The sequence below is a fragment of the Anser brachyrhynchus genome (assembly GCF_964034855.1).
Source record: "Anser brachyrhynchus genome assembly, chromosome: 5".
NCBI classification, from domain to species: Eukaryota; Metazoa; Chordata; class Aves; order Anseriformes; family Anatidae; genus Anser; species Anser brachyrhynchus.
The window spans coordinates 4,588,877-4,613,399 of NC_137699.1; the positions used below are offsets into that span (position 1 = coordinate 4,588,877).

General features: G+C 38.7%; 1 protein-coding gene across 4 annotated transcripts in view; it reads right to left on the reverse strand.

The window, feature by feature from the left end:
* The window catches only part of SOX6 (SRY-box transcription factor 6), a 484,589-nt gene that overhangs the window by 71,724 nt on the left and 388,342 nt on the right, over positions 1–24,523 (reverse strand). For all 4 annotated transcript variants that reach the window (XR_013952300.1, XR_013952301.1, XR_013952302.1 and 1 more), the window contains exon 14: positions 24,105–24,189. The gene's annotated coding sequence lies outside the window, so the exon portion shown is untranslated. The remainder of the gene's footprint in view (positions 1–24,104; positions 24,190–24,523) is intronic.

Below are 24,523 nucleotides of genomic sequence, written 5' to 3' on the forward strand. Positions count from 1 at the left end.
AAATCCTAATGAATTTATTTTATTTTTCAAAGGAAGCTGTGATGCTGTAGAAGTTACTGCAAAACATAGGCAGCAAGCACTGTTTCTGTGTCTACAGATTCAGGGCTGAATGAACTCCAGAAATATATGTAGAAGACCAGGAGTTATCTGTGGCACATGACAGCAGAAGAAATCTCTATGCACTGTCATTGTGAATAAGAAGAGTGTTTCACCTGCTGTCTTAAACAGCCTATAAATTGTTTGAAAAAATGCATGCTAGTATAAGATACCAGGAAAGAAGTTATGCCAGGAAGAAGGCATTTCCTAATACCTCACTAAGCCGAGACAGGACAACAGCCTTCCTTCTCCCTGTTAAGATCCAGGATATTACCAGGCATGTTTACAAATATACGTAGCATAAGCAGAGCAAACAGCAGCCTCTTATTCATTTTTGTCTTTTCTTCCTTGACTCTTTGCTTCAAGAAGGATAAAAGAACAGGATCCCATTGCTTAGCTATGTCTGTGTTCTCCTCTCCACTCAGCTCCTTTCTGCTTGGCTCCCGTTATTAGCACAAACCCTGACCCTGTCTTACAGCTCTCCTATGTGGACCTATACATATTCTCTACAATTACAGGTTAATACTTGCCAACTCCTCTTCCTATTATAAGATAGTACAAAGGCCTCAACACAAAGTCCTGTACTGGCAGTGGAAGTCTTGTTGTTGATTTTAGTAGAGTCCACATTCTCCTAAGTCATAAACAAGCTATGGCTTATTAAACAATATAACGTAATACGAAGGGTCTTTCATTCTTTCACCACATGCAAATAGTTTTCACATTAAATACTATGAAAAGAAAATACAAAAGATCTAAAACCCTCTACAAAAATACTATCAGTTAACCAGGTCACCCACAGCACCCTATCCAGCCTTTTCATCCAAAAGCAAAAGGTAGGTTTTGAAAGGTTTTATGAAATCATAAGTGTACCTGTCTTATCTGTCAGTAGTGTGGTGACCGATTCCACACTCCCTTAACCTCATTGAACTCTGATGTATAATTTGACATAGCAAACTTACCTGCCCAACAAACTTCTCATATGCCAGCCTTAAATTGGAAAATTAATGCAACTTTTGGAGAACGATAAGATGTGCTATTTCTGGTCAAACCCAGAAACCCTTTTAAGGGCGGGAATAACTACATTCAGTACCATTACATACACTCATGCAGACTGTGAATAAGTTGGCTAATGTGGCTAGAGTTATTGCTTTCAACAAAGCTGCTTTGAGTTATTTAAGTAGAAAGTAATCCTCAAAGATTTCCTATTTTGTTTGTAAACAAAAATTTTGGTTGTAAAGATTTTCGTGAACAAATACAAAAAAGTTGACCTGTCAATTGTTCATAAATATTTACATTATACATATTTTGTGTTATATTTATATATACACACATTTTTAACATTGCACGAGGATAACGTGCTTACACTCTTGGTGAAAACAATTTTAAGTACATATATCTTTTTGTTCGTCTTTCTGTACATATGCATATTTATGCATTATATTTTTATACAAATGTCATGTATATCAGTATTAATATATATTTGAGTCATATTAAACATGATATATATAAAGCATACTATATATGTATATATATCAATATATATTAAACATTGTGTGTGTATATCTACAGAAAAGCAGGCTACAGATGCTCATATCAAGTTCAGTCAGGACCATAACACAGCCTGCTTTCCTTCAGAGGTAGCTGCATCACTTTAGTCGAAAGGTGTTACTGGTGTCTTCATACCCTGTTCAATTACCAAAAATCCAACCCAGTTGGCCTTAACTGACCTTTACTTTAGGTACGTTTATGACAAATAGGCATTAATAAACTTCACGTTCTGTGCAGATTAAAACCTACTCCTGTATTCGAACCAGTCATGTTTAGGTGCAGTAACTGTTCTTGCCCAAACTTGTCTATAAGTCATGTATAAGCATCACAGCAACAAGCTCCTACTCTGCCTCCAGTGAAAGAACACGGACTCTCTGCCAGCCGCTGGTGAATTCCAGTGAATTGATTTGACAGAAGCCACAGAGAATGGGCTTGGATCCATCACTGCAAGAGCTATGGTTCCAACTGTTATCCTCTCATTTAAAGAGCATGCTACCCCAGATCATAAATTGTTGAAGCAGCTATTGTCTGACAGGCTTTCAGAAGGATGAATTCTTTTTCTGCTGAGTTTCTACAGGTTTCCCTATACAGACCCTGTTTGCTTGGGCAGAGACAGAACTTGATGTCTTGATGTAATGTAAATACATTTTCAAAGTCTGGAGATTTATGTTACCCTCACTGAAGACAAGGGGATTCTTGCCCAGGAAAAGTCAGTCCTTTCACCGAGACTAAACACTGCCTGCCACCACCCCAAGGCTCTTTTTTTTTTTTTTGTAGAAGAGAACAACTAAGCTTGACAAAATGCCTAATTAATTTACTCTTTAAAGTGCAACAAAACACACTTTAGCTGACACAAGGAGCCACCATTTGTAAATTATGAACTACCTGTATAGACTATTTATGGAGACGACAAAAAAAAAGCAAAACAATCTAAAAATCAGCATGAAACAAATGATACAACTCCTCCCATTCTCACATGTTATCATGGGGGGATGACACATTAAAACACGACAAATATAGTAAGGCTACGTTTTCGGGAACACTTGGCTTCTACTGAAGGTACATAATTCCATTTCTCGTCTCTCAAAAGCTTTCCTCTTAACACAATACGTTTCTCTTAGCGGCTCCTACACCACAATAAATACCTTCATTGCAAAGACTTTGGAAGATTCCTTATTTTTCATAGTAATTATTAAATGAGAGATGCTATTAGTCCAAATCCTGTTTCACTGCAAATACCTGCAGAGACTTTATCTCCATTTGAAATGCTACAAAATTCCAGCAGTAAAATTCCAGCCAGACTACTAACAGTCAAGCAGCCTGTTACCCAAAATTAAGGCAGAGCATAACCTGATAATTAATCTTTTAGAAAGCAAAATATCCAGATATAGAACAGTTGCTAAAATATTTCTGGTTGGCTATATTTCAACATTGCAAAAGTTTAGCACATACATATTCTTGGTGAAAACATAAAATTTTAAGTACATATATATATTTTAATTTGCATTTCTGTAGTTGTGCATTTTCATGTATGCATTTGCTTTTATATATGGTATAAATATTATATGTACAAGCATGGCATATTTACCATATTATATGTCATTCATATCACAATTATACAGAAGATGCAGCATCCAAATCACTTCTGATCATCATTTCAGCAGGATACTAGCTTCAAAGACCATTGGATTAATATCAGTAGACAGAAAAGAAAGAGTAACAGTACTGGGAGATCCCTAATTCCATTGAATTACTGTACTGACATAGTAATCTGATAACAGTAACATTTATAGAGGCACTGAAGAGTCAATCTGAGTAAAATAAGACTGGAACTTAAATCATCTTCGCACAAATGCTCACGTTCACGTAAAAGGTTTTACACAGCTAGGATAGCCCTGCCTAGATAAACTAGGTTTGAATTGAATGTGTCTAATGGATGTTTTGAAGCCAGTATCACTTGTTCGAGCACTGTTAACCAGGCATGAAGAGGCTCTGCAAGCAGAGTCTATGTAACTGAGAAATACAGTGCAATTATTTGTTGGTTAACATGCGCCAAACATAGCTAGAATTTAACAGCTATGAAGGTAAGCAAGCATTGCTGCTCACCACCCGAGTAAGGCGGCTGCAGAGTCTTTACTGGCAAGGATCTGCCTCCCCAGCTCCTGCAAGTTGTCCTCAGCACAGCTGTGGTGCCAGCTTCTGCCAGCCCCACCAACCCAGGCTCTGCCCAGCTTTTCCCAACAAGCCCCTGGCCAGCCTCCCCTTCTTTTCCCATGAGGACCCTACACGTTTCCTTGCTGGCTTTTTATCCTCTGGAACACTTAAACTACTTACAAACTTCTCACAAGGATCCTGTATCTGCCTGTGATTTTTTAACCTTATGTCAGTACAGACTTTTATCACAGGTCTTCTTCAGCAACCACAGTCCATATTAAATAGCTATGCTGTTAGAGCTGGGCCTTGAATCCTTGGTATACACGCAATTAAACCACACATGCAGAGAAGCTTACAGCAGGAATTACAGACAGATCACCACACATCTTTGACAAATCCAAGTCTCCAGCATAAAAGAGTCTAGAATTTTGCAGGTATCTAGATGTGAATATTGTTATTTCAGCTTCTTGTTATACTAGATAATTTTCACGATGACGTATGTGGTACAGTTATATCTGGGGATCACAATGGGGAAATAATGATAAGTCATCTCTAACTTCTAAACACGCTTCCCTTATCAACCTGGAGCCTGCTGCCATGGGACTCTGTATTCTCCTTATGTTTGAACATAAATAATGTCCAATAACTCTTCAATATTGCATGTTATACAAACGTTTGAAAATTTTCAGCTGGATCTCACTGCTTGTGGAGAACAGAGCCATGTTGTGTATTTATACCATCTTCAGGAGCTTTTCTTTCCCATCTTTTTTCAATTGAAAGAGGGAGGATTGTCATCCAACTAACACAGTGAAGCGAGATACAATATTTAAGTAAGGGGGCAAAAATTTATGTCAGGCACAGGCTATGGAGAAACAGGTATACTGTACTCACAACTGCACCCACAGGTAGTATCAATATATCGCGGTCTAGATGTTAACCTGAGGACAAACTGAACAGATTTAACTTTTCTGTGCCTCTGGAAAATGCAGAAAATACTCCCCCTTTCAAAAGGGACAGTGTAAGATACAATACCTTACTGCTTACAGATTCTCAGGTACTATGTATTGGCACTATGCAAGTCAAAGTATTATTCTATTATTACCTATTTAACACCTAGTTAAACATTACTTAACCCACTGGCATAAACCCAATACATCCCCATTAAGTTAAATATTGCTAATGCACTATTGTTTAAATTAAGCAGTAGTTTAAGCAGCGGTAAATGTCATTCACTGTCATTAGGCTAAATTGGTTCCCTGGGCAACATACTGGGAACACAGGTGTCCTGATTACATGGGTCCTCATTAAACACAGTCCACAGTATTTCTTCAAAAAATGGAACTCAAGCTTATTGTGACAAAATACTCCTCTGTTGCAGAGAGGGAGTATGCACAAACAGCAACTACTAGAATGTGCCTGTGCCCACCTCCCTGCAGAAACTCCCACATCCCTTTACAGAACAATGTTTGCCAGTTGTGTTGTGGCTCGGTCACAGGCCCTGGGTGCGGAAGAAGCTCTACCAAGATAGGGATCTATCTGAGAACAACGAACTATTGAATCCAGTCATCCTCCTGCAGAGAGCTCTTTATATGACTGAAACCTTGAAGCAGATAAGGCTCAGCACAGATGGAAGTACTGCTCCTATAGCAAATTGCGGGACCAGAGCTTGAGATGATTATCACTTGCTATTTATCAACGATTGTGTCTTCTGTGAAGACCTCAGTATACCTCAGGGGGCTAAATAATAATGAGATACACAGTATCTTACACACCTGAAGTATTACAGATCAGCTGCGATAACACGTTCATGTTCCTATTGCATTTTTCAGTTACTAATGTAACTAAATAGCCTACAGTGTATTAGTTTAATAACCATAAAACAAAAAAACCCACAGACTTACACAAGTACTCTCATTTTATTTTTAAAAAGAAAAAAAGGCTTTGAAACATTGACTTAATATTTTCATTTCTATTCAATAAAGGATTCATACACTGGAAGAGTTAAGTGATAGTAGTGCTGAGAATCATAGAAACTGCTCCTGTTAGTGACTACTTTATGGAACTGAAGGACAGCTGGTAATCCTTGCCTTGGGGCTAGCAACTCAATATCCATTTCATTTTTTTCTTGACAATACGTACCCTATACATCATTTACATAATGCAACACACTTGTGTTCTTCTGCTGGACTTAGAATTTATATTAGTAACAGAAACATGAGTTACACTGGTTAAACAATATAGATGTCACATTAAAATATTAGTTTTACTTACTGTCCCACTACAACCTTTTAAATAGAACATTTTCAGCTCAAAGAGGCAGCTCCTTCCAGACAGCCCTTTCTAATAAAATTTTATGTAGACTGAATGCCAGAGAGACTTATTGATTCTACCTTCTATTAATAATGAAAGCCAAAGTAATTAATTCTATGGTACCTCCAGCAAAGCCAGAATATTATAACTTTAAAATGTGGCTATGCAATAAACAAAAATATTCACATGTTAAGAACCAAGTAGAGAAACTGAAGTGGATAAATAGGGTTGAAGAATGAAAGTATTGTATGCGAATAAAACACCACAGGTGCAAACTCACTAGCTGTACAACCATGTGCACATGCAAAGAGAAGGAACCCTGGATAGTTTGCTCCTCCATTAGTCAATTCCTGGGGTCCTCAGAGCAACAAACATCATAAGCTAAGATGTCCAAGTGGTGGTCTCCTCCCTCATCCCTCTTAACTAGCCAAGGCAATAGTCAGGCAACACGTATATGACCAAAATATAGTAAACAAGAATTTACCAAGAAGCTTTTATATGAAGAGGAGGAAGGAGAAGATTTCTGAATGTGACTCCTATGAGTACGTTTGGATTAAGTCCATTACTATACATATATATATGTCATTCCAGCCAATTCCAAACACTACTTGAACTCTACCAAATGTAAGCAACAAAACAGAAAACTTGATAAAACTACCTACTTCTGAGTTCTGTTTTAATCTTGAAAATCATAATGTCTTTATGAACAGATCTGCTAGAAGACATGTGAAGAACACACCCCCAGCTTTGAGTGAAGCAAGACTGGGTAGCAAGTCACAAGAGTGCACTCTTAGATATGATCTCAGACATTTTGCCAGTGTCTTAATATGCAGGTAGCTAGACTGGGGAGGAACATTTTTTAACATATTATCAGTAGACTCTAGCACTGCCAAACATGAACATTTAGAAATCTTAAGGTAGACCATTATCAGACTCGGAGATTGAACTGGAAATCACGAGCCTCTAAATATATTCAGATGAATTTCTTCCTACCACTTTATCCTTTCTAGGATTCACATTCAGATCTCATTTTGAGATATTCACAGACAAAGTAAAAAGGGAGAGATATGGCAAGGATAAAAGAATTCTTCACTTCTTGCCTCCAGAAATGATGAGAATTTCAGAAGAGCAATAAGTGAGGGAGTAGCAGCTGATGGTAGAGCCTGTTTTGCCCACCCAAGTTCTTCACAATACTTCATGAAACAACACTATGTTTACAATGGCTGCAAAGGTGCAATTGCAGTTCACACATACACACGAAACAGTTTGAATGTTGACAAAAATGCACCAAGAATACATACAATAGGCCAGGATGAAAGCATTCAGCCATTATTCCAGCCATGGCTTAGCAAACCAAATTCAGTGCTGCACTGGTTTCACAGCTATAGGTACTTGAGGTTTTTGTGGATTTTTTTTTTGCCCTCCCCCCCCTTCAGTTAAAATCCATTTTAGCTAGAACATGGGATATATATTGAACATAGCCTATTCTATTAATTTCTTAAGGCTTCATTTCCATGTGTAATTTGGAACTGTCCATTCCCCCTTCCCCCCCTTCATCCTTACTTTCTTTACTCTCTTCTTTCTGATCGAGTAAAAAAAATAAAAACTGTTCTGACTTCTTATTTTTTACTTTTTTTTTTAAATCAGGTAAATAGGAAACACCCAAGGTAACAAGGCTAGATCATGAGTGGTGTTTGTAGACACTTCTAACAAACCATAGTATAGTTGTTGAGGTCTAATAAGCATTTGCAAACTCCTACATATTGAAGCCACCCACTGTTGCAGAAGATGATTCCAAGCAGAGATGTGTGTTGGAATTCTGAATCTTCGCATAAAAAATGAAAAGGTTTTGTTCAAAACGCAGAGGCTGGGATATATGAAAACACACTAGAAGTTCTGTAATGATACAGCCTTACCCCACAGCAAAAACAACAATAGTAGCAGTACAGTAGGATAACAGAGTTACTTACTAAGCAGAAATCTTAATGTAAAGCCATACACAGTATCCTACAACTAAAAATAAATTTAAGATCATATTTCTAGAAAAAAAACTAAGTGTGAACCTGCCAAAATAGAGAAAATATTCTGACTGGTCAAACTACATAAAGTTAAACAAAATAGAGAATAAACAGTAGCTACATAGTAATCACCATCTGGAAACAAAAATAGCACTGAAAGAACAGAAACAGACAAAATGACAGAAAGACAGACATATCATTTCCATAAATCTGGGAAAACAAAAAAATGCCTCCAATATTCTTCCTCAGTAATAATGCATTACCAAGTTGGCCACTCATATGATGGGCCTTTGCAACACTGCAGCCATTTGGAATACATTCAGCCATAGCTTTTTCTTTTTCACTACTTTTGTAGAAGAGGGGAAAAAAAGAGAGGCACAATAGAATACCACTTGGCACTAACTAGGGAGTCACTTCCACTGCTAAGTACCAGTGACTTTTGCATTTGCGCTTATGGACAGGAAATCCTAGCTTTTTTGCCAAGTAGCCCATCACACTGTGATCATGGGGGGGGATTTCCATCTGCCTTACTCCTGTAACAACTGTGCCTACTTACAGAAACTATGTACAAGAGGTCAAAAAGCAACACCGTGTAAACACGGTTTGGCCTAATGCAAGCTGCATTTTCATATTTGCTGTGAAGACAGGCAAATTATTCCATGCCTGTTTTTTCTTCCATAATTGCTGAATCCCTGCATCTCCTGTTGATCTGAAGAGGTGCAGAGCTTTTGATCTCAATGCCTTTCTGACTTGATAATGTACTGGTATGCACTAATAATCTATTGCATCCTATCAGATAATAAAAATTATTCCCACAAGTTGAAAAAGCTAGCACTTGCAAATATCTGGAATGCATTCCAATCTTTAAGAGGCTTTCAGAACAGCGTAGTTTCTTCTGAACTCCGACAACCCTCAAAACTGTTGCACCATCCTCCTCCTGCACCATGTCATCAATAATAACAGTGGTTTGAGCTCTCACAGCAGTCACCTATTTGGGAACGGAGGCAGAACAATAAGACTCCAACAAATAGCAAAGCAAGCCTCAAAGAAAAGGAAGGTGGCTGGATCCAGGGAGAGGTCCACTGAGGTGCCAGGAATTATATTCACCCCCACATGCTGAACATCTGGTCCTAACCACTCATGCCCTGTCAAACAAACAGGGACAGGGAAGGCTTGTGGTTGGAACATACCGCCCTTTGGCTCACCTCAGCTCTCATAAGAGACAGCAGTCCTCTATCCTATGGAGCGGTCAGAGTTGGCGCAGATGGACTATGAGAATGTAGGAACCATAAAAACAGACTCCTTCTCTTCCCCAGTACCAAGCAAACCACCACAGAGAAGAGAATCTGGACCCTGCTCCTTTGATAGTCTGGAGGGCCTACACCCTAATTTATTAAAGAAGCCTTGTTGTCTTTCCTTGCCCCTTACACAACTTTGGCAACTATACAACATGCATGCTTTTAACCCCCTCCTTTACTTCCTTACCCAAACATCAGCTTTGCACAGCACTCAAGGTAAGTTAAAACAGCTACCTGGGAATCAAACACTACGTATGACAAAGGAAAACTGATTAAAAAGATTACAAAAAAATTTGCTGGGCTGTCAACTGATACAAACTCTATTAACTATTGTGTTTGCAAAATCATGCTGCATGTTTCAGTACTTGAAGTCATACAGCATATACTTTACTGATCGATTTGCATACCATATCGATCTCAAGAGCCGTATAATGTGTTTGATTTGTGGCACTTCTGCATAATTCTCTGATTAAGTTACTTATTTAACCTATTGACCTTTACTCTTAATTAAAGAGCCTATGTAAATGTTGAGCCGTAATCAGCTTGCACACTACTGAGTGGAATTTACATCTTGCAAAGTTTACTTATTCTTCAAGGATTTACACTGACACTGTGTGGTACGTAATGGACATTTTCATCCCTTGCAGTTTGTGTGTGAAGCATCCTAAGAATCTAAATTTACCTTCAATAACTTTCAAGGAAAAATTCCCACAGGCATTTTGGGCCTTATAAACAAAAAACTCCACACAACAAATTCCTACATCAAAAGAGAAATAGCAAGACTCAGCAAGTTCAATACATCTAGTTTTCCTATGCAATTGGTCACTTGTAACAATAGTTGCTGAATATCCAAGAACTCAGTTTTGGATCAGATTCCCTACTGTGTACACCTATGCTATACATACCAACAAAAAATCCCTGATATACAGAGCTGGTGGCACATTGCATTTGGCATTGCTCACCAAACAAAAATTTAAAGTTATACTAGAACTGATTATTTCTCACTAATGTGGAATCCTACTTTGGACAAATCAGTTGGTGAACAAAGCCAAAAAATACACCACAGTCACTGCTCTGTACTACACTGTTTATTATTGAGAATTCCAGTTTAGTTTTAATGATTTATGTTATTTGTTTGTTCTAAGTGTAAAACAGCTTTTTACAGAATCACTGTAAAGCTGGAGGACGTCTTGATAATTCAAGTTAACAGAAGAGCCAGAGTCTTTTCTCTATATGTAAAGTAGTATGTTGATAGCTTGGAAAACCAGCAGCCTGACAGACATTAACAATTTAGAAGCTGGGGTTATACCCTTACAAGCACGTATCCTTCATTTCTCTCCCCATGCACTCCAAGAGGATAAAGCCTAAATAAAAGGTGACAAGAAGATAATGTACAGTAATCATTCTAAGCCAGAGTATGATAGTCCTATACCCCTTGTGACAGTCCTTATTGCTCCACAAAGAGTAAACAGAAAAAAAACACCAACTCACTCAATCACTGATGGCTTTAAGATTAAACTACATCAGTGGTCAGATTCAAAGGATACAAGTCAAAAATAGCAGGCACTAACACAGTGATAAAAAACATGCTGGTGAATTAAAGCTGAGTGGGCTGCACTCCATGCAGACTGCACAAAGCAAGACATTTCCAAAGAATGGAAATTCAAGCACCCAACCTTTCTGTTAAAACTGGTTATTTTCTGTAGCACTCTGCACTGAAGTTCCCTGCAAGAAAGTCTGTTTTCACACCAACCTCAGTTCCTTTTTTTTTTTTTTAACCTTTTAAATTCAGGAAGCCTTTTTTTGTCTAGGCATTTCACTTTCCTCACTATGTTTCCATATGGACAGCAGCTATCACAGGCATTTTTTCAAAGAGCCAATATTCCTCCTTTGTGCCATTTTTTAAGCTACTGAAACACACAGACCAAAATCTTTCCTCAGCAAACAATCCCACTGCATACCATTGACCACAGGTGTCCCTGTGTTAAAACCCAGAGTGAAGCCAACAACATAGGAGGTGGTGGCAGCTGGACTCAGACCCAAGGAATCAACTCTTCCCTGCCATACAAGCTAATGAGTTCATCACCATTTTCCAAAAAGAGGGAGAATTTACAGATTGATCAGACCCAGAAGACCATCAAGGCCAGACAACGTGAACGTATTATCACATGCCGATGCAGCATAGAAATTCATGTAATTACTGAAGCTTTTCCTATTCAATCTTTCCTCTTTCACCTTCAGCTTCAATTCCTACCTGTATGCTTCACCTAACCCTCTTTAAAAAAATTTTCGTCTTCTTAACTGTACTTTACCATTAATCCATAACATGGTTAGAATGTGCTGTTCTTCGATATGCTGGCCCCGTGTAATGTGTTCCGTCCCGCTGCTTAATAATGCCTCTTCCAATCTCTCTGCAGCAACTGTTTTTTCCTCTGTGGTTTTGTGCATTTCCCAATACATTCTGCTTGTTATTGGCAAGGGAGAAAGAGACCAAGACAGCATTCTTCTACCTTTGTCAGTTAGTTTGAAGAGATGCGACTGAGAAGAACTTAGGAGAATTAAAACTGAATTAAGATTATTTGAAAAAGGACAAATCATAATCAGAGGTCTTTAAAAGATCAGTCACTTCTATGAGAAATCTGCAGAGCAAATCAAGGTGCAAAAGTTGTACAGAATACACACACCCTTGCTATTGGTAGGAAGCGCTATGGTAGGAACGGAATGTGTTCCAGTGTAATCCAATGAGACTTACCAAAGTGAAACAGCGTCATTTGCTTACTGGAGCTAATTTTGATTACTTCTTCACTAAGCTCCACTGAAGCAAGTATCAAAGTGAAAGCTCACATTCCTTCCATTGTCAGTAATGGAATAGCTAGTGGTGGCTTTTTGCTAACCATGCACGTAGGCAAAAGAGGCCTCCAAGTCAGTTACCAGAGTACATAAAAACTCTACACTTAAAATATTCAGCTTGCTCAATGAAGAATGCACCTTGATTAGTAGAGTGTATTAAATTTCACCTACTTAACTTTGCAGCTTGATTAGTGAAGTATGCAGCTTAATCAGCACAGCGTGCAACTCGTGACAACATGCATCACCTAGAACTGAAACTAATGGTAGGACCCAACGGAATCCCCAATATATGTCTAAGTAAAAGGTAGTGCAGGAGATGAAAGCAGGCTGTTAAGTCTGTAAAAGAACAATTAAAACACTCATTTTGGTCAGCACCCTCCTAGCTTTGTAAAATGCCAGATTAAGGCTGTAAAGTTTCATACCTCCAGTAGCTACAGCAGTCAGGCAGGCAGCAGACAGCTTCTTCCAGTGCAGAACCGAGCAGCACCTCATCAGGCATGCTGGTCACTGCCACCACATTCCTTTACTCATCCACAGGCAGCACATAGACGAATCAAATTTCAACTAATTGATTTTAAGGACACCTGAGATAGTATCATTGGCCATCCCAAACATGATTTCATTATTCCATAGAAATTAGTGGGAATATCTGAAGATAACAAGCACGTCAGCAATTAATGTAAGTTATCTTTACAATTTACATGCTAGTAAGCTAAACATGAGAGTAAGAAATGAGTTAACTCTATGCAGTTAGGATCTGGAGGCAATTTCAGATATGAACCAAGTTTTGCTTTTAAATAATCCTAAAGCTGAGGACTGTTCAAACGGGTTTGGACTACTATGTCTATGTTGCCCAGAAATAACGACAAACTTGGATGTAATTAAGAAATAAATTCACCTTCAGTAGAATATTACTACATTTTCTCCTTAGACTATAAAGAAATTCAGTTACAGGTGTAGTTTTCTGTAGCTATCATGCTATACAGCATTTCCTTGGTGATCTTTTTCCCCATGGTCATCCTATATGCTGTGAATGCATGAGAAGAGTTCACAGTGGTGTTATTTATGGTTCAGATTCTAAGACTGTTGCAGTCAATGGAAACATTGCTTGTTGTCTACAGTGGAGTTCCACAGAATACATAGTAGCATTTATCAGAGCATAAATCTTACCAACTGAGGTACCTGTATTCATATCATTCTTATCCGACATGCTGCCTTTCCAATACCACACAGTCGCTAAGGAAAAGAAAAATAGGTATGTATGTCAAACTCCCAGATGCTCAGCTGTTTCTTGACAGGACTGGATGCCATTCCCATCTCAACAAACCTAGAGCTATTTATAGTCAAGGTTTTGGCCTGGCAACCTCTGCAACACCGAGAAAAACTACAGTATCAAACTACCACAACTGATGGACAAATGAAGTACTGAGATTACCACTTACATAGCAGGTGACAACAACAACAAAAAAAAATCTTTTAAATTCCTAAAAAGGACTCTCATTACAAAGAAAAACAAGTAAATACCAAGCAGCATGGAATTTTAATTATTTCATCTCAAAGCTCCTACACAACAAATATAGACAAAATCTCAACCGTTAAGTTACTCCTCAGTTAGGACTGAACAAAAATCTAAACCATGTATCCAAAAACCCAACATAGTGATGGAAGTACGCTAGCATCAATTCATAGCCAGTTGTGGCAGGTGATGTCAGTGGAAACAGGGAGGATATAGTTCTTCACAGTTTGGGAGTCAGGACTTCAGCACCAAACCAGGACATCCAAAGATTAACCTTCAGGATGAATACTTTCTATTACAGTTTGCCAGGCTGCAATTCTGAACCAAACACATTCCGTCATGTTTCTGGAAATAGTTCAAAGGTGTATTTAGAAGTCCCATGTTGGTCCATTAAAGACTGCTTTAGATCCTCTTTGGCTATAAGCCCCTGTAGTAGAAAAATGCCTCAATACCCTTACCCCATTTTACTCTGACCATTCAATCCCCCATGCCATTTAGGTAACATTGTCCCTGTCAGTCATTGCTGTATACCTATGCAAATATTTCTGCCACATCTCTCAAAGTAGGAAGAACTTTCATATTTCCAAGGTACTATTTTAAACACCTTGGTTTGAAAAAGAGCAATGTCATTTTTAGCATCTATATTTTAATTAAAAGTATTTTCTTTTTGAACACTAATTAAAGTAGCAAATTATTTTAAACAGTGCTTGCTTTCTAAAACATTCCACTGATCACTTCCTGGTACAGTAAAGGCTAAGATGCTAAGTTTTTATTTTATGAATTTAAGCAGGAGAACTTGCGATAAGACTTGAAGCATATTTAATAGTACATTGGGGTGATTAGGAAAACACATTAGATAAACATTAAATGTCTTGGTGAATTCAAAATGCCACTGCCCACAGCATTCCCAATTCAAAAGACGTTACCTCTAATAGTGTCAGTACTCCAGCAACGCAAAATATATCCATAAGTACTCCACGGGACAGACATCTCATTAGTTATGAAAAAAGATAAGGAGTTTTAACCTTTTTTACTTATATTTGTTTTATTCCATGCTGTATTAATATATCCTCCTTCCAAATATGCAGTAATACAACTTTGGGAAAAGTCCCACCGTTCTTTGAATTTGGCAGACAGAATTTTGCATAAATTTTTGGTCATTTTGAATGTTCAGAAAAACATTACCATAAAAAGATCAATGTAATATAATTATTTGACACATACAACTGTTTGAAACATCCTCAGTTATTCCCCTATCTGTTCCGGAAACCACAGACATTAAAACAGTAAGTAATCTTATTGACTCCAGCTGAAGTATAGCATAAATATTAACCTGTCAATCACCTCTCTCTACCGTGCACCATAGCTGCAGAACTTCTGTACTGGGTTTTACACAGCCAACACAATCACTTGAAAGTTAATTATGGAAAAACAGTGCAAGCTTAATGCACCTTCTGAACATACGGTTTAGCCTGGTTATACAGCTAGTAATACCCTTTTCATTTAAAATGGTTTCCAAAACAGAGCTTTCGAAAACAGCAATTCTCAGCAAGTTACTAGTCAGCACTGCTATTGCACGTCCCCTGACAAACCTGCTGTTCTCTAGGCAAGGTGGGAAAAGCATATCCATCCCTTAGCTTAGGATTAGTTGAGCTACAAGTTATTCAGGACACCCCTCTACCAAAAAACAGTCCAAAGTTTTATGTGGAAGTCCTATCAGCTATCAAAAGGAAGCCCAAACACTACACTGACCACAGCATAAGCTTCTTTATACACTGGCACAGTCAGAAAAAGGCAAAACCATGCCTCAAATTAAGTGTAAGTAGTATTTGATAAAAATATTTTCAAAAGCGTCTGTATTATTATTTAAATAGCATTTATGTGGCAACATCCCAGCATCAAAGTTATAAAAGAACTTGACTCTCCAAGAACCCATGAAATGGAAAATATGTTCATTCTGCTCATCTTGCATTCAAAAGGCAACTTTACTCAGGTAAGCCCATTCTCTAAGACTGAGGGAGAAACTGAAGCCAGGTCTCCTAAGTACAAGCTTAAGATCTTCATCACAAATTTATTTTTCATCTTCTTGTTCCCTTGTCTACCCTCTGTGAGGGCGCACAGACACCCATCCTGTTCATTGTTTCACAACACTGGCTTGAGTCCATTCCCATGATCTAGCACACCAAGGATTTCTAAGGGAGTTGAAATCAGTCCCACTGTAACTTTTCCTAATAGGACAGGTTCAGGGACACTAATCCAGGCCCACGTGAAAGTCCAGCAGAACCGTCCCATACTTGACTCTCAACTGTCCTAGACCAGGGTTGGGAATAGCAGAACTAGGCTGAGAAACACATAGATGTATTTCCTGTTTCAGTTAATGTTTCATCTCTCCCTCACATAAAAAAAGTGTAATAGTCATAATAATGACTTATAATTTACTGAGTTTTTCTACACAGTAGTAATACAGGAGTCATGAGCAGGGGCAAGATGACAGGTACCTAACATTACTGAACAATATCTAATGGTGATTGCCTGGGGTACAGCACACGGGGGGAGTGGAAGGGGCTGGGAAAATAAGAACAGACTGATGACAACAGAATGTAGGTTAGGAGCTCACGCAGACCCAAGATACTTCAGATGTTTCTTCTCCCACAGGTACTTCCCCTCCTATTCAAAAAAAAATAACTGCAATACCACAGAATCCACCATGTGGTGTCTGTTAGCAAATGTTGACTTTTTCATGGTGACTGGTGTAGGTACATCTAGATTGTGTATTTAAACATCACAGTTTTGTTTTCATTTCTTGCAAGAAACATTTGACTGAGGTTAATGTTTTATATCAACAGAGTAAAAATAGCTAATTCTAGGCCCAAAGGTCATACACATCAGCACAACTTGAGTTCTGAAGTGCTTTTAACCTTGATTTTTCCTTGTAAGCTGGGTCCTTTAAAATATACAACACATTTAACTCGATCTCCCAAGCATCAGGAGAAAAAAAAAAAAAAAACAAAACACATTTTCAATGTCTTTGGAAGACCATAATCATTTGACAGCCAGAGGGGTCTGACTGTATTTAAGACAATACATACCAGGAAACACCTATAACAAATACAGTTCACTTTGCAGTAAGCACACACACACAAAAAGACGTCTTCCCCATCTGATTCATTAGATTCTTGGCACTCCAATTAAGCTCTGACAAGCTAGTATTCCAGGCACAGTAAAATATTGTTGTTCCACTAGGCTTGCTCCAATGTTTAGTCATAAGATCCATACAATAATAACAGAACAGTGGCCTATCTTGACCAACAGTACATTAGTTATTATCTGCAGCACAAACACCTACCACTTTATACTAACATTTTGGCAGTTAATCTAAACATAGCACTTAAAGCTACATCATAATTTTGAGATCTAACTGGGTCATTTTCCTTCCAGCTGGCACCAGTAAAAAGTATTTTATAACAAAAAAGTAAATGAAACTTTTTTTTTTTTATGAGGGTTTTTTTTCGTTCCTTAATGGCAGGAGCACAACTATGATTTCAAGCACACACGACACATTTTTCAAGGCCTGTTCGTGGTGATGCTAGCTGGGTGAATTACAATAAGATTTATTGTGCAGCGGTGTATGTCTAATTTTCCATCTACTGCTGGGAGCTTCAGTTGGCGGGAACTAACAGAGACGCCCATTATGCACAGCCTGGTTCAAACTGTGGTTTTGGTGCAAACTCTCAGGGACAGGAACTTACTGCACATGCTGGCAAGAAGACAGGGAGAGAGTTGATGAAAAGAACAAAGAAGGACTTTTTAAATGGCTTCTTAAATATTTGGTATCCCATCCCTTCTCCAAATTCTTTTTGTGGCAAGGGGGAAGGCGGAGAAAGGAGAAGTCCCAACAGATTTTCCTGTAAAAATTGGGTCATATTCAATGGATATAAAACAAGGCAGCTAATGATTTCTCATTATTGTAGCAAGCTTCCCTGCTGACAGGATTCAAAATGAACAGGAGCTCACCGGAACAACAGAGTTCTCAATACTTTACTTCCGTACTCACGGCCTTTTTTTTTTTTTTTTTTCAAATGTACTGGAAACACAGGTCCCTTTTTAAACCATTTAGAGAATTCTTTCCCTTACTTTCCTCTGGTTTTCTCCAATGTCCTGCACACACTCCCAGCTAAACCGACTTGACATGCCATGCCAAGTAAAGGTGGAGGGAGGAAATAACAGAAGGAAAAGATGAGAAATGGGGAAAAGCAGAATGGACACAAGAAAAAACAAAGGCCTGGAGGGATAAGGGAGAAGTCCTGAGCCTGCGGAGCTCAGTACTGCCAGCGAGAGGCAGATACAGAATGAGAGGCTGGCAGGGAAGGGAAGAGAGCTTGGGGATAGGAAAAGGTTAGGAAGAAAAATAAATAACTGGGAGTGGAAAAAACTATGAATAATATGGGGGGAGGGTGCAGTAACAGAGTAAATGGCTTATTCAGAGCAGAGCTGGGATCCATCTTGCTGAGCCACAAAGCACAACATCATTTCAGTGCACTGAGCACTTCACCTCAGATGTAGCTGGAGACAAGCTCCACAGCCACATCCCGCCCTCCTTGGGGGCAGCTTGTCAGGAAGAGAGCAGAGCATACGATACACCATGCTTCCGCTGTGCCAGAGCAACAGGGAAAAACGGTTTGCATAGTCGGCCCCACAAGTGGGGCTCAGAAAAGGCGTTGCACTTTAGAAAGCAAATCAAGTAAAAAGTGAAAAAACACATTTATGGAAAAAGTTCTGATGTCCTTCTCATTGGTTTGCCAGCATTCATATATCCAAACACAATTTTGTGCTTCAAGTTTGCAGCACAGAGTAATTACCTAGGAATCTCATCTTTTCTGTCTTTTGGTTTATAGTAGGTGCCATTTACTATCCTCACAAAAATCTGCCTCAACTATCAAACTTAATGGCATCTTCTCAATTTTTGCGGGTGCTAGTTCACTGTCTACAACCTACAGTGTAGTTCCACAGTCACACATGGGATGGCACTGCTATAATTAGTCCTCACATACCAAGTCTCTCCTCCACCCTGACTCTCTAGGCAGTACACTCAAGGCAAAGGCACAAAGTTTTATTTCCCGGAATTGCATTTATCCACCGCAAACTGACATCACTTATTTTTATGTCTGGTTACTCAGTTATATTTTTACTTTGTATCAAGCATGGAAAACCAGTGCCTGTAAGTGTATTAGTGCTATATTATGATTTTTGGAAGGTTTGGCAGCAGAGAGGAGCAGCAAGCAATTGGGTGCGGTATTACAATGTGCAATGTGGTATTTCATTCTCTCTAGAGATCTGTAATTTTATGCATGTTGAAAAAATGTTAGGGAAATTTAATGTACAGAACATACGGAACCAATTTTCTTCTTTAAGAAGAAAAAAGAATAAAAAACAAAAAGACACCTTTGGGCTATAAGCATTAAAAACCATCAGTCCAAATGGAACCATTCAGCAGACCAGAGCGAGGAATAGAGAGGGTAGGCAGAGTAAAGAAATAACCGTTAATTTTTGTCTGCATCCTCTTTGCAGCCACATCTCTTAATCATCACTCAATTCATTAACACACTATAATTTCATGTCAATGTGACCCCAAATTCTATATATGGGCAGCAGTGGGCGGAGACTCCTTCCTTTGTACCACAGTGGCTCAGAATATAGGACATCATAAAAGCTTTTTTCTTCTCCTTTTTGGTTAAATAAATACATTGCCAGAACAGGGTCCAAAAAGCCCGATAAAGCGGAGTTCAGCTAAACCCCAGTCTCAGAAGACACGCCTTCTTCAAATTTCTGCTGTTACACCCTTGCCAAAAATACCTTTCTGATCTCTAATCAAGCAATCAGCTCAACCATACGCAGGGGAGTAAGAATTACCCCACACTGTCATGCAGAAAACAACACTGCATTGTATAGTGCAGCACTGTTCTATGTCCCGACATAGAAGCACGGCTCCAGAAATAGCAAAGCATATACCTGTAGGTGCTATTTAAAAAAGAAAACCTACACATATGCTTTCAAGGATCTTAAGTACAACACAGACATTGTGTTGACTGTAGCCTGAACAGCGTATTATACAAAACAGTGCCAGACAGGCTTCTCAGCACTTAGTTTCAAAAGCAAGTACTAGACATAGCACATCCTTGATGCCAGTGCCTTCCTTGGCCAACAGGAAGGGGTACAGAATTCAGTGCAGTAGAAAACAGTTATTAACATCTGGCTATTGAGAGCAGGGGCCTGGAACTACGTATTCCTGATGTATTCCTTCATCCAGTCTCGTATAACAGCTAATGGTAACTGCAGTCCTCCTCTCCACTTACTGCTCAGCCTAGGAAACCTTCACACACAGTGAAGAAACAGACTAATCATGTACTACTGTAGTTGCCACTAGCATAAAATTGTGTCAATAGCATCTCCTTCCTGCTAACAGGGTAAGAACTCTGTTGCCTTCTGTGCGGAAAGAAGTTCCAAGCCAAAGACAATTCCAATGAGAAGTCAAAGATCTTCAGAAGATACCGATTTGGCACAAGACACAATGAGGAAGGTGTGATTATCTCAAACATCCTACAGATTCACAGCACACAAACCAAAACAGCCAAGTCAAAGTAACCTTAGAGGCTTCCAGGATCGCTTTCTATAGACTGTCACCCACATCCTTGCAATTTTCTCAATCCTATTTTTTATGGATGCTTCAATGCCAGAAAACCTACCTTCCTATAACAATGACACATGGAAATCTAGCTGCACCTATGTCTCTCTAGACTTCACATAAGTTGCCATACACAGGCTTGTCATAACCTGAAAGACCATTACAGCCGGAGAAGGAATGGGTGGAGGACACAGTGCACTAGCAAACTAACTGCACAACACATCCGGTAGGTCAGGATCAGCATTTTGGGGCACGGTTCCCATTCAGGAATTCTACAAAATTTAATTTCAGGTCTTGCAGCGATTTTGGCATGGCTGCAATTAGTGGCCCAGGCTTTGTTTTCTAGCCACAAGAGAGCCATCAGTACCTGTTGGCAGCTGGACATGAAGAGTGCAAGCCATAAGTTTTCTTGCAAATATTCACAACTCACATGAACAAACCAAATTCTTTTTCTAACTTATGTTACATACATAATTTTTAAGCTCATAAACCTACAGAAAGGATGTTTTCAAAGGTCATTAGTCACCAAACTCCATCCAACACTGACGTTTGTGCTGGAAAATCTCCACATAACAAAGGCAAATTTCCCCTGGGTTTGACTGAGTTTTGTTGATCTTCACCACCACAACACATGGTAGAAGTACTATTACATTCACATTTAAAATCACAGGAGCATTTAGCTGGGTAAGTTCAGCTCTAAATTACTTTGAAATGCTTCAAGACTTTGAAGAAACCCTTCTTTCATATTTATTTCTAATAAGTAAAAAGTAGTAACAGATACAGATGTCATTATGCTCTATTGTAAAGGACACAGAACAAGATCACCAAATAAACCAGTTTACTGGGGGGAAAAAAAACCTCTAATAACCAGGTTGACAGAATATTAACAGGTTACACCACCTTTCTTTATACAAAGCACATCTAACAAAGCATACCTAACAAACTGAGTAAACTCAGGACATAGAACTCACCTGGGCCACCACAAGCTTCAGAAATAATGCAAGGTTCTGCAGTGCTTGTATTAAGGCCTTCTAGATCTGCAGATGTAAGACCTCCTCCCACAAAAACAGATGTTCACCACCTCTTTTTCTATAAAAGTGGGGTAACACATCTTAATATTTGTGTGTGACCCTCTGATATGGATGAGTGGAGTCTTCCAGCAAAGGAGGTTCTTTGATAAACAAAGATTCAAGACACATGGAGCAACCTTTCTACTTCCCAGGTGCTGTCAGCCTCACTCACATCCACCTGGGCAGCACACACACACAGATGGGAGTGGGAGGCAGTTCTCCTTTTTGTAGAGCTCTTTGTCAGCATACCAGGCCAAGGACATCTTGAGCTTACCTGTATTTTAACATACTAGGTCTGTAGTGCCAGCCAAATACTAAGAAGCTAACCCCAGAGGGGTTAGCTATGCTGCTCATAATCACTGCTGACAGGATCCTTGCCGTCCTTCACTGCTTGCTATGGCAACTGGCTTGGGTGAAAGTCAAGGTGCTAGACAGTCCCAAACCACTCTTTTTCACTCATCCTCCAGAACATTCCAGTTGATGTTTTCATAATGAAAACCTAGGACTAGGAATGAGGCAAGAACAATAAAGAGCCCTAAAAATTCCCAGCTTCACTGCAATGCAAGGTGGAGTCCTGCTAAAACAATGTTTAGCAGGTGGGAGGACAGAAGCAGCAATAGTTCTCATTGTGATACATCTCTAGCAGTCACATTATCTACTGATTAGCTGGCAAGTTTATCTTTAAAGAAACTATAAAAGGAATCACAGAGAATAGTGACATTTTATGAAAAAAAATGAGAAAGAGTTCCCATTTCTGGTATTGTCACATTTCACTGTAGTGTGTAGCATCAAGCCTTTATTGATATACTAATTATTTACCAGATTTTGTTGCTTTTGCAATGTAGGAAGTATCAGGCTGAAGGTGACACTCTGAAGTCATTGAGCAGCCACAGACCTCAGCACACAGTACAGTTTTGTGCTCTGTGACAGGAGGCAGAAACATTGCAAGTAAAGGAAAGCCACTCCCAGAAGTTGAGAACTGAATGTATTTGTTGTTCATTTCCCAAAATAATCAAACATCTTAAGACTGGGATTTTCAAAGGCGCCTAACAGAGTTGGGTCTTCTAAGCCCATTGCATTTCAGTTGCGTTTGAATACCTCTATTTCTAAGTCTGCCCTGAAAGAGAATTAAGGTGGGATTTTTCATTTAAGTTTATCGTTCTCAAGCTTTGTATCCCATTTTGCAGTGGGTACTGCAAGACACAACACAAATCCTTCATTCAGAGTCTTCCAGGATCAGCAGAAATTTACCAGTGTGGTGACTGTTGTAGGACTAGAATTTCTGAGATTTTCAGTTTTGTTTTTCAGTCATTTGTATTGTAACTTACCATCACCTTTCTTGTATTAGGACAAAAAAAGCAAGCATAAGAAAAATACACTATACAGAAATAGAGGCTGATGAAATTCCTGATTAACATGAGATAAGAATCCCAACATCCATTAACCTAACGAGAACCCCGTGTGCAGTTTAAAACAAACAAGTGTGAGAAATCAGGCATCTGCTCCCACCAGCTGTAGTACAAGCTATGAACAGGCTTGTACCTAGACAACTACATTTTAGTCCCAATATTAATTACATTTAAAATGAAAAAGCAGAAACCCTTCTGCCTTCTTCATTTAGCTTACACCCCCCCTTTTTTTTTCTTTTTTTTATAGAAAATGAGTGGTTTTCCATTTAAAAGGTGAGAACCACTCTGTAGTTACAAGCAGTATTTTTTGACTTTCTTAATACAACCCTGTGGCTACAATTAACACAACGAATAAATAGTAGATCAAATTAAGGCCTGATCCTGCTTTACTTAAAGGTGCAATCCTTGCAACAAATTGCAGGTTAAGCTGTTGGAGGCAAATGAGGAGAGACAGAAGGTATGATTGCTGATGCCTGAATTTTAAGCATTCAGACATTAAAAGCAAGTGTATGAGAGAAGATAAGCCAATATCAAGACAAAGTTTCAAAATTTTTAGATGCTTTAGATATGATTAAATTCCAAATATAGCTAAGATGCATGTTTTGCACAAAGCTTTGAGAAAATGTAGCAAATTTTATATTTCTCTTTAAGAACTATTTAATGTTTACTTTTATCCTTCACATGGGAATAACGTTTTCAAAAGAGAAAAAGAATAAGATTTTTCTTCTCTTTATTTCACAGCTCTTTAAGTTCATTTCAGAACGTCACTGTTTTTGAAGTTTGGGGAATAAGGGAATGGCAGACTGCTTCCATGCATGTTATTATTATTGTGGAAATCTACTATTTCATCCCTTTAAAAATTGAATAAATAACTGAACCAATTTGAAGTCCCTCACAACCTGGGATTCCTATAAGCATCTTAAGATTGCATACTGCCTGATTTATTTAGTTTGCAATTCAATCACAAGCATCGTGCAATATAGAACTCAAAACATAGTAAAATAATCACGTACTGTCTCTAAGCATGATCAGTCTAAAGATTTTTAGGGAAGGATTAACTCAAGGAAGGTGGCTTTATGAATCATTGTCCGAGGCACATAGCATCTTAATACGAACCCTAAAATTACATCCTGAAAAAAAATGGCACACTTACTGCCAAGCTCCACACCAACTGCCCATTTCCCAGTGCTCCGCTAAGAGAGGGATGTACTCAGAACTTCAAAGAAGCAACCCATTGTCTGAAAAACAAAAGAGCAATGAGATAATGTAAAGTAATTCACTGTCTCTTTCATATCATGAGGTGGTGACCAATGTATTTTTGCAACCCTGTGCTTGCTCTCTTTACACGAGTTATCAAAAGACATTGCCAATGAGTCCTTACATATCGTTCATCACAGCATTAGCATTTTCTGAACACCCTGCTTGAGGCACCTACCAAGGCTGCTCCATTACACTAGAATTCCTCTTTTGATTTTGCCGTTGAACTCCAGAGAATACCGTGAAGAAAGAAACATACTCCGACCTCTGCCTTTGTTCCTTCCCTAGCTGCAAGAAGGACAGAAAGAACGGCAC